At 40.7% G+C, this 12,353-nt stretch overlaps 1 pseudogene; it reads right to left on the bottom strand.

Annotated features, from left to right (window-relative positions):
• Positions 1 to 767: 767 nt before the first annotated feature.
• Positions 768 to 11,823, bottom strand: LOC122227248 (annotated as a pseudogene).
• Between the last annotated feature and the right edge of the window lie 530 nt (positions 11,824 to 12,353).

The following is a 12,353-nucleotide window of genomic DNA, read 5'->3' as shown; positions in this document are numbered from 1 at the left end:
ACATAATGTCAAATTATACAAGAGCTGGTAAGCAGCTCAAGAAAGCAGAAAAGCTTTTCAAAGAGCTGGATTTGACACCTGTGCTAGTCACCTGGAAACTTCCAAACAGGCCTGAGAGACCTCTGAATCAATTTCCACAACAAAAAAGTACTAATTTTCTTCCAGAAGTTTCTGCAAAGTATCACGATGCCTAATTTTTCCAAACAAAGTACCCCAGTTACATGCTGCTTGAGCTAGGTTCTGTCCTACTAAGGTAGCCGTGCCAGTTAAATAGGATGGCTTTTATTTACATGACTATTTACCTGAAGAAATGCCTCTCTTCCCGTACTAAGTGCTCAGAGTATTACAAAACACAGCTGATTTCTTTCTTCAGTATCCAGTTAATCAGGATTAAATACACACATACACACACGCTTTGGTGTTCTGCACAGACAAGAAAACATATTACCCAATGTCTTCAGCTCAGCAGAGGCAGTGCAAGATTTCATCACTGTCCCTGACTTCTATTATTTAAAAGGAGGCTCCAGAAGGCTCAGTAAAAACCTCCACTACTATTCACAGGTGCCAAGAAATGGTCAGAGATAAAATTCATAGTACTGAACTTCATTCTACATAATAAGGCACTGATTTCACTTATAATTAGCAATTCTGCATATGGTGATTTTAGATTTGAAGAGACAATGACGGTGTTTACCAGACATTTTACCAGACATAATTTTGGTTTTAAGTTTTATTTATATGTTTTTTCTTGCAATAAAATATACGCACCATAAAATGTACTATTTTAACCATTTTAAGTAATTCATGGCATTAAGTACAATCACAATGCTGTGCAACCATCGTCATAACAGATATAATTTCGTGTAATGTGCGTAGCACATATTTCAAACCTATGGTTATACAAATTTCTTAAGCAATGCACTTGTATAACTTGTATAAAAATCATAAATTGGGGCAATACATATATGTAATTATAGTCAGCTTGATGCCTTGATTTTGAAATTGTTTACAACTTCTTCAGTTTTATGCTATGCAGTAAAATTCTCAACTTGTAAACTCAAAATCTTCTGTTATCTTCTCAATAAAATTAGCAGTACCACTTACAGAATATGAATTTCAGAACATGCTTTTCCACATTCATCCAATTGGTGGGTTTTTTTTTCTCATTATTAATTCTTTGCTGCTTTATTAAAAGGCTAACTGCACGTTCTCCCACATTCACAAAGCTCCCATGTGTTTATGAGTTCTTTGATGGACAGTGAGATGTGTCTTCCGGTTAAAACATCTCCCACACGCGCCACATTTGTTTTGTTGCCCTGCTGTAGGAGTTAAGTAATGTTTAAGGAGATGTGACTTCTTGATGAGGGCTTTTCCACAGTTCGTACACCCGTGGGGTCTCTCGCCTGTATGAATCCTCTGATGCGTGACAAGCACTGAGGCTTTGCCACATTCTCTACATCTGTAGGACTTCTCTCCTATATGAAATCTAGAACGTTTATAAAGGGATAAACTGTACTCAAAGGTTTTCTCGCATTCCTTACATTCAAACGAGTTCTCGAGTGCATGAGATTTCACATGTTGGGTAAAGGAGGAGTTGTGAGTGAACAACTTCCCGCACGGATGGCATTCATAAGGCTTCTCTCTAGTGTGAAGTCTCTGGGGGACCGACCACCAGTTGTGCTTCGTGCACAAATGCTTTCCCACAATCACTGCACGCAAAGGATCTCTCTCCACTATGAATTTTTTGATGGGCTATAAGGTGCCCCTTACTGTTAAAGGCTTTCCCACAGTCACTGAATTCAAAGGGTTTTTTTCTCTTGTATGCTTTTTTTCATGTCTAACAAGATGAGACCTCTTTTGGAAGGCTTTCCCACATTCAGTGCAGCCAAAGCTTTTTTTCCTTCTGTGCTTTTTTCTCATGTCTAATAAGACAAAACTTGTTTTTGAAGGCTTTTCCACAGTCCTTGTATTCATAAGAATTTTCTCCGGTATAACTTTTATTATAACTAAGCCAGTGTGAATTAGGTTGCAGACTCTTTCCATTTGACTCACATTTATGTTGTGTTTGTCTTGAATAAATACATTTTATACTCAGGTTACAATTTTGGACTCTCTTCATGGTCAGTGTTTCCTTGAAGGTGAACATATCTTGATTCAAAAAATTGTCTTTGCTTCCCTCCTGTCTCTCTAGTGCATCATCAAGTAAGCAGATAACTTCTAAAAAGGTATAAAATTAAACATTCCCAGTTACTCTTTCCAATCTCATGTTAGGAAAAGAAAAATTTTAAAGTCTATAATATCAACAAGGATGCCTATTCTGACCACTTCTATTCAACATAGTCCTAAAGCCCTAGCTAGACCAATTAGGTAAGAAAAAGAAATAAAGGCACCCAAACTGGAAAGGGAGGCATAAAGTATCTCTGTTCACAGATGACATGATCTTATATGTAGAAAACCCTAAAGAACACACACACACACACACACACACACACACACCTATTTAGAACTAATACACAAATTTGGCAAAGTTGCAGGATGCAAAGTCAATATACAAAAATCAGTTGTGTTTCCATACACTAAAACAAATAATCCAAAAAGGAAATTGAGAAAACGATCCTATAACAGCATCAGAAAGAATTAATTAGGAATAAACTTAACCAAGGAAGTGAAAGACTTGTATATGGACAACTACAAAATACTGCTGAAACTAAAGACAAGTAAACTGACTTCACAGACTAGAAGACTTAATATTGTTAAAAATGTCCATACTTCCCGAAGCAATCTACAGATTCAATACAATTCCAGGGGTATTTTTTTGCAGAAATACAAAAAAACAATTCTAGAATTCATATGGAACCACAAAGGACTCAAATCGTTAAAACATTCTTAAGAAAGGGAACAAAGCAGGAGACTTCATACTTCCTGACTTGAAACCATTACTTCAAAATTACATTAATCAAAATAGTATAGTACTGGCATAAAGACAGGCAGGCACCTAGACCAATGGAACAGAAGAGAGAGCCCAGAAACAAACGCACGCATATATGGTCTTCAACAAGGGAGCCAAGACTACACAATGGGGAAAGGATGGTCTCTTCAACAAAGAGTGCTAGGAAAACCAGATATCCACATGTAAAAGAGTGAAATTGGACCCTAATCTTACACCACACGCAAAAATCAACTCAAAATGTATTAGAGACTTAAATGTGAGACCTGAAACTGTAAAACTCCTAGAAGAAAACACAGGGGGAAAGCTTTGTAAGGTTGGTCTTGGCAAGAGTTGTTGAATGACTCCAAAAGCGTTGGCAACAAAAGCAAACAGACAACTGGAACCACATCAAATCCAAAGGCTTCTGTGCAGCAAAGGAGACAACCAACAAAGTGAAAAGGCAACCTACAGAATGGGAGAAAAAAATGTTTAAAAAACACTTGCCAGGTAAGAGGTTAGTATCTCAAATCTGTAAGGAACCCCCACAACTCAATAGCAAAAAATGGGCAAAGGACGTTAATAGACCTGTCTCCAAAGAAGACATACAAATAAATGGTCAACAAGTACATGAAAAGATGCTCAACATCATTAATCATCAGGGAAATGCAAGTCAAAACCACAATAAGAGAACACCTCACATCTGTTAGGATGTCTATTATAAACAACAACAACAACAACAGAAAATAACCAGTATTGGCACAAACACATGGAGATAATGGGACCTTGTGCACTGTTTGTGGGAATGTAAAATGGTACAACCACTGTGGGAAACACTATGGAGTTTCCTCAAAATACCAAAAAGGGAACCAACATATGATCCAGAAATCCCACTTCTGGACATTTATCAAAACAAGTGAAAACAGGATTTCTAGAGATGTTTACACTCCCGTGTTCACTGCAGCATTGTTCACAATAGCCAAGAGTTAGAAACAATCTAATGTCAATTAAAAGGTAAAGGGATATGGGGCACCTGGGTGGCTCAGTAGGTTAAGCGGCTGACTTCGGCTCAGGTGATCTATCTCATAGTTTGTGGGTTTGAGCCCCGCGTCGGACTCTGTGCTGACAGCTCAGAGCCTAGAGCCTGCTTCACATTCTGTGTCTCCCTCACTCTCTGTCCTTCCCTGTCTCGCGCTCTGTCTCTCTCTCAAAAATGAATAAACATTAAAAAAAAATTTTTTTAAGGTAAAGGGATAAAGAAAATGTAGTATCTACATACATACTATTTAAAAAAAGAAGGAAATTGTATCATAAGCTACAACATGGATGAACCCTGAGGGCATTAGGCCAAGTGAAATAAACCAGTCACAGAAGGATAAATACCGCAAGATTCCACTCATATGAGGAATTTAAAATAGTCAAACACGTAGATATGGAAGGTAGAACGGTGGTTGCCAGGGGCTGGGAGGGGTGGGGAGATGGGGAGTTGTCATTCAGGAGGTACAAAGTTTCAGTCACGAAAGATGAAAAGGCTCTAGAGATCTGCTGTTCAACGATGTGCGAACAGTTAACAAAATTGTACTGTACACATAAAAATCTGTCCAGAGGGTAGATCTCATATTCTGTGTTTTTTTACCACACACACACACACAAATCTCTCTTGGAGTCTACTTCCCCATTCTGGACAGCAAAACAAAAGAAATTTGTATTTGCCCTGCCCCTGGGCTTTAAGAACAAATTGCTGAAATGGGGTCTTGTGGAAAACAATAATGACAAATAGCTTTTTCTTTTTTTTTTTTATTTTTTTAATTTTTTTTTTTTAACGTTTATTTATTTTTGAGACAGAGAGAGACAGAGCATGAATGGGGGAGGGGCAGACAGAGGGAGACACAGAATCGGAAGCAGGCTCCAGGCTCTGAGCCATCAGCCCAGAGCCCGATGCGGGGCTCGAACTCGCGGACCGCGAGATCGTGACCTGAGCTGAAGTCGGACGCCCAACCGACTGAGCCACCCAGGCGCCCCGACAAATAGCTTTTTCTATTTATAAACAAGACTTTCCAACCTGTGGAAGACGGTGAAACGGGAACAAGGTAAAGTTATAATGACAAAGGATGATGTTAGAAAGCACTCTTAACAAGGACACAAAGTTTTAAGCTCTGAGAACAGAAGAGCCATGTCAGAGAAATTAAAGGGTAATCAGAGGAGCAAGGCATAAAAGTAGCATGGGGAAATGAGAAGATGTGGATTGGTTTGGAGAAGCTTAATAAGAGTCAAGGCCAACGACATCTAAAAACTAGATTATCCTGGGGGCCCCTGGGTGACTCAGTCGGTTAAGCGACTGACTTCAGCTCAGGTCATGATCTCGCAGTTCGTGAGTTTGAACCCTGTGTCTGGCTCTTATGCTGACAGCTCAGAGCCTGGAGCCTGCTTTGGATTCTGTGTCTCCCTCTTTGCCCCTCCCCCATGCTCTCTCTCTCTTTCTCTCTGTCAATAATAAATAAACATTAAATTAAAAGAAACAAGATTATTGTAGGATCTTCTTAATTTCCTTCATATAACTCTCTTTCTCCTTCCCCTGCACACAACCACCAAATGACTATGAAACCATTAACTCCCTTTTATCCGTAAGCACACTCCTATATCCTCTCAAATCATCCAAATCATGGCTGAGGCCTCTGTGTATAAAACTGTCCAACTCCCACTTCCAGCTAGGATCAACCCCCAAAGCCTGCATATACCCAGGAACACAAGGAGGGGCCCAGAGGAACATTTGAGAGACCAGCCATAAATTTTTGTTTGTGTCTATCATCAGCTATTTCTACCACTTTTCATGACTTTGTCCTGAAAATTAACTGCTTTTTACAACCTCTTTCAATTTCCTAGATACCACACTCTCCAGAACCCTGCTTTGCCCATGACACCACACCCTTCAACTCAAAGTTTCCATTTTGGTTTCCACACTTATGATTTCTATTAACTTTGGGGACCTGAAACACAAGGCTTCTAGTTTATAGCAACACTTGCCTTTATATATTTTGAGGTCAAGGTCAATTCTGATGGTTACCATGAAGTCAATGTAACCTTGTCCGATGTAACAAAATCAATGCCAAGCTCAAATCCCTACAAGGCTAAGTCAGCTGATAATAATACTGTTAGGGAAATGGGGAGAAGATGGTTCTTCACTATTTCTGAGATTTGATTCCCTTCCATCAAGATTAGTGCAACACTCTACACTCTCACCTCATTCCTTGTTTCTGAAAACCACACAATCTGACTACACTGTAAGAGCCAGATACACAGAAAATATCTGCGATCACATTTAGGAAGGAAGAAGAATGAGGATTTGGGGAATTAAGAGAACAAAGCAAGGACCTACATAAAACAGGCAGCGTAGGAGCCCGGGCAGAGAGGAGAGGAGGGAGGTGGAAGCATAAACACACATTCTCTGTTTATGCTTCATCTCAAAGGGGATCAAGAGTCTGTGACCACTGACATTCAGGGCCAAACTCCGTAATGCTTTAGAATGTCCACACGTCCCACAGGAAGGGCACTATGAGTACATGCTCAGTTACAGTGAAGAGTTAGTTACCACCCACTGTCCTTACCCACTGCGGTGAGGTTTCTAAAGTTCTCCAGCATCACATCCCAATACAAGGTTCTCTGATCACAGTCCAGCAGCTGCCACTCTTCTGGGGTGAAGTCCACAGCCACATCCTGGAATGTCACCGATCCCTGTAACGGCACATTTGTCTTTTACCTGTAGTGGGTACCGCTGGGGGAAGTGGAGGGGATTCAGAGCAGTTGCTCTGATTCTGTTCATTGTTCTCAGTCTGCAATAAGTTATACAGGGTAACTAAAAACTACTATGTACTAGACTCAGAATTAAAATTTGTGAGACAACAAAATCATATTCGAATTGCCCCACTACATACACATATACACACATGTATATACACACACACATATATATACATTCATATATAATGGGGAGGTACAGAGGAAGAGAAGGAAAAAGAGAAAATATTAAGTTCACTGAGCATGGCCTTGGCCTCATGTATGTTTAGATAAAAAGGACACCAAAAATGGTCATATGAAAACCTCTACCGCATTTATAACAAATCTCCTACATAATAAACACTTATCAAATTTTTTCTTTCATAGTACATGCGAGGCAAACCTTATCTATGGAATTGTTATGCCTTATTCTCTAGGACAAGGCCAATAATTCATTGATTGGCTATGTTTTTTCTGACTGATTAATCACACATTTGCATTCAACATTAGTGTGCAGACCCTATGACCTTCATATCAGCTTTCTAAGTGTGTGTTCAATTTAAATTTCTATCTATATTTTTCCTGTTTCTTATATATTTATACTTTCCCATTGCAGTATATGGATTCTTGTAAGTCACTGCAAATTCACTAGGAAACAAAGTGAAATTTGAATGAATAAATGGATGAACAGGTGGACGGATGGATAAGTGTCTTGCCTAGAAATTGGTCATTTTCTGATGCTCATGGGAAAGGACGCAGATCTATGAAAACAAGACTAGGGGGATTTCTCTGCTTTTCCAGCCTAGAAATAAGTACAGTACTCATATGCCTGCTAGAATAGGCTACTGAAGAATGAAATGAATGATTATTCAAACAAGTAACACAAGTCCACATTCTGGAAGCACCAACTTGTCCACTTTTTTTTTTTTTTAATTTTTTAATGTTTATTTATTTTTGAGACAATGCGAGAGACAGAGTGCAAGCAGTGGAGGGGCAGACAGAGGGAGACACAGAATCCGAAGCAGGCTCCAGGCTCTGAGTTGTCAGCCCAGAGCCCGACGCGGGGCTCAAACTCACGAGCCGTGAGACCATGACCTGAGCCGAAGTCGGACGCTTAACTGACTGAGCCACTCAGGCGCCCCACCAACTTGTCCACTTTTAATTCTGCTATGATCATAGGAAAGTTGGACAAGGATGTGCTCTCTTGGGTAGATGTATACATTTCTTCCCATTGATATATTACAACTTATTGTTAATTTCTTATCTAAGGATTTCTTTTCACCCAGAAATTTATCCTAAAGAAATAAAAACGGACGGATACCAAGATTAAAGTTTGGGCTCTGGAGCCAGGCAGCCTGGGTTCAAATTCAGCTACTCCTCTTACTAGCAGTGTGACCCTGATAGAGTTACCTTAACCACTCTGTATCTCACTTCTCTTATCTGCAAAATGCTGGTAACAATAATACACGTCACAGGATTTTTATGACGATTAACTAAGTCAATACATGTAAAGCATTAAGAACAATATATGGCACATGGTAAGCACTCAATAAAATTGTAATTATTTTTAAAAATAAAAAAGGCAAGGAGAGATAAAAAGTAATGTTTTCACATCATTGCTTACAATATGAAAACACTGACAACAGCTTAAATGTCCGTTAATATGGTGTTGATTTTTCTAAAAATGCTATAGAAAGATATTGTTATGGAAAGAGTTTCCATTTATATTTGTAGGTGAAAAAAGTACATTAAAGGACATAATATGATCCTTCCCTGTGTTTTTTTTTTTTTTAAATATGCACCCAGAGACACACAATCTTGGCGGTCCTATATCAAAATGTAAATAATTATTATTTATGGTTGTAAAGACAGCAGGATCATAACTTTTATACTTGTACTTTCTAAATTTTTTATGAAGCATTACTTTTTCAGATACACGTACATATATACACATACACATAAGAAATAGATATGCATATACAATTTACAAATATACATATAAACTTTAAGCCAAGGTCTATAAGTCCCTACACCATTTTGGTTCCACCTCTTCTAATCTCATCTACTTTAAAAAAATTAATTAGGGGCACCTGGGTGGCTCAGTCGGTTGGGCGTCCGACTTCGGCTCAGGTCACGATCTCGCGGTCCATGAGTTCGAGCCCCACGTCGGGCTCTGGGCTGATGGCTCAGAGCCTGGAGCCTGCTTCCGATTCTGTGTCTCCCTCTCTCTCTGCCCCTCCCCCATTCATGCTCTGTCTCTCTCTGTCTCAAAAATAAATTAAAAAAAATTTTTTTTTAAAAATTAATTAATTAATTTTTTATTTTAGAGAGAGAGTGAGTGAGCAAGCCTGGGAGAGGGGCAGAGAGAGAATCTTAAGCAGGCTCCACACTCAGCGTGGAGCCCGACGCAGGGCTCGATCCACAACCCTGGGATCATGACCTGAGCAGAAATCAAGAGTCAGATGCTCAACCAACTAAGCCATCCAGGTGCCCCTAATCTCTTTTACTTTAATCTTTCAATCACTCTCTGACAGGTCATCCTATCAGACTTTACGTTTTCTTGCTGTTCCTCCAAAATACCAAGGTTGATTACTCACGATCTCTGTACATTTCTTCTACTTGGACTGTTCTTTCCCTGGAAAAACTTGGATACTGCACAGCTCACTCTCTAAATTCTTAAATTATTATTTTTTTAAATGTTTTTTTTTAATTTTTTTTTTAACGTTTATTTATTTTTGAGACAGAGAGAGACAGAGCACGAACGGGGGAGGGTCAGAGAGAGGGAGACACAGAATCTGAAACAGGCTCCAGGCTCCGAGCTGTCAGCACAGAGCCCGATGTGGGGCTCAAACTCACGGACCACGAGATCATGATCTGAGCCAAAGTCGGCCGCTTAACCGACTGAGCCACCCAGGCGCCCCAAATTATTTATTTTTTAATGTTTACTGTAGTGTGTTGTTTTGAGAGACAGAGTATGAGTGGGGGAGGAGCAGAGAGACACAGAATCCGAAGCAGGCTCCAGGCTCTGAGCTGTCAGCACAGAGCTCGACGCTGGGCTCGAACTTGTGAACTGCGAGATCATGACCTGAGCCAAAGTCAGATGCTTGAACTGCGAGATCATGACCTGGGCCGAAGTCAGATGCTTAACCGACTGAGCCACTTAGGCATCCCTCACTCTCTAAATTCTTTTAGGTCCCTGCCTACATGTCACTTAGCAGTGAAGCTTTTCTTGACCCCCTCATATAACACAGCTTCTCTCACTGTCACCATCAGGCCATACACCCTTACTCCTTTTCCTCATACCACTTGCCACCAGGTGACAGGTTATTTGGTTTTTGCTTATTTCCTTCCACGAAAAGAGACTCTGTTTTGCTCACCAAGCAACAGAACGGTGTCCGGCTCACATCAGATACTTAGCAAATGTTTGCCGAATGCATTAATGGATGAACCGCTTTTAGTGCTGGTTCTCTCCTTGCTACGCATTTTCAAAAGAAACTTATTAAGCAACTTTGGCCCAAATGAACTGTGGGGCAGGAAAAAGTCAATGATCTGGGAATCAGAGACTGGACTGGCACCTGACTTAGCCACTAACAAGCCGTTTAGTTCCAGGCACTCAATTGCGATCTCCGGGCTAGTTTCATTCCTCCTTAAAATGAGGAAGCAGAACTAGAAGTTGCCTAAAAAATCTTCTGGCGCTACCAGTCTGTGATTACTCCGTAAACTCTTTCTGCATTTAGGCAAGGGGACAGAGGGAATCAGTACACCAAAAGGCAAATGTAACAACTCCAACAGTATGGAACCAGCCTTGAAAGAACCAGTGGACCAATAGGAAATGAAAGGGATGCACTGGTGCTAATGTGTGTTTGTGAGAGCCCAGAGAGGGGGAAAGAAGGAGAGAAAGGACAGGCTGGGGCAGGCAGATGGGGAGGGGAGGAGAGGAGGTGTTTAGGAAAGAAACAATTTCTTCTGTAGCAGTTCTTGATTCTTCCTTCCCTTGATCATACCCTCAATTTCCTCCTGTGAGTTTCCTTCTCCTGTGGAGCCTGACCACATACACCCAACTCTCCATTTTTCTGTAATTCTCAGCTCTCTCCTCAAACACTTAGGACAACACCTCTGAAGGCACTCACTTATAATGCGATGAGTCAAGCTCTACTCTCACCAGGTAGGTGGAATGAAAGATGATTCCTGTCTCTCCTGAAATGGGATAAAAAGTCACAGGTCAGGAGAGTCTTCCCAGAATTAATCTTTCTTCTTTCCTTCTAGAAAAGATAGACTGGAGGACAGAGAAGCAACTGGAACCTTCACCCTGGGCCCCAAGACTGTAAACTCACAATCATCTGTGGCCCTAGGTTGGCCTTGTGTAGATTTTAACCAGGGCTGCTGGAAACTGAAACAGGCAGGTACATGCAAGAAGGACCCACAGGTTCAATTACAGTCTTCCTGCAGAGACACTAAGGGTTCTCTCAAAAACAAACAAACAAACAAACAAACAAAAAACAATGATCACAGGTTGAAATTCACTTAACATTCACTCCTCTGAAAGAATACAAACTAACTTTATTGTTTCAGAGTATTATGTTGCAAAAAGGAATGAAATTTCAGGTAAAACTGCTCTGGGTTTGAACACCATCTCCTCCACTTACTACTAGCTGTGTGCTTTGAAGCAGGTAACTCCACATCTCTCTGTGAAATGATGAGGACACTTAACGCTGAGTAACCACGATAAATAAATGCACTTTGAAAAGTGTTTAACAGTGTTTGGCTCTCGATGTGTTGGCTCTCGTCTCCGCCACCTTGAGGGGGTTCACTGCAGTTTGAGAGTCAAAAGGCTCCTAGAATGAGGTGAGGGGCAGTTCAACGCCCAGGCGTGGGCTCCCTACGCAGTGCACAGCACCTACAACACGGCGACCGACGCAAACAGATCCGCCGCACCCCAGCCAGACCTGGACTCCACCCCAGGGCAGCGGGAGCCTCGTCCTTCCTCGGCTTTCTGAGTCACATGCTACCGTGCAGCGGGGTTACCTACAGTTTTTATTTCCTTTGCATGAACCAACACGCCGGTCTTTGCCCTTCAACTGTCCCTGCAGCCCTTCACGATCACTAGCAGCTCAGCACCCAAGCACGCCGAGGAACATAGACCAATTCCGGAGGGCCCTCCTGCGCGTGCGCGGGAATAACAACCCGCCGAGATTTCGCAGGGTCTTCCCGGCAAAGCCACCTGAGACTACATTTCCCACAAGGCTCGTGGAATTTATGTCGGCAAAGCCTTAGGGATTTCCCCTTCACCTGGTGGAAATCTCTAGTTTGGTGGCACTTGAGCTTCATGGAGCGCTCTGGTTATATTGAAGAGAAACGTGTATGTAATTTTGAGTTATTTATATAGAGATGACATATGGAAAATATATAGCATATCGACATGGCAAAGAGGAAACAGTAATTTATTGAAAGGAAAATGTATCATGGCCAAATGTGATTTCTTCTTTCATTTTCTTTTTAAAAACAAACTTATTTTAGCAACACAGGAATAACATAAATATGTTTTTATTTTAAATAATTTTTAAATATTAACTGTTTAATGTATTAGAGCCCTGCTAAAAAGGTTCTTTACTTTAGACAGCCTAATTATGAGTAAGTTTCAGTCTTTTTTATT

This window comes from Panthera leo, chromosome C1 (genome assembly GCF_018350215.1).
Source record: "Panthera leo isolate Ple1 chromosome C1, P.leo_Ple1_pat1.1, whole genome shotgun sequence".
In the NCBI taxonomy this organism is placed as follows: Eukaryota; Metazoa; Chordata; class Mammalia; order Carnivora; family Felidae; genus Panthera; species Panthera leo.
This window is presented reverse-complemented; position numbering and strand designations above follow the sequence as displayed.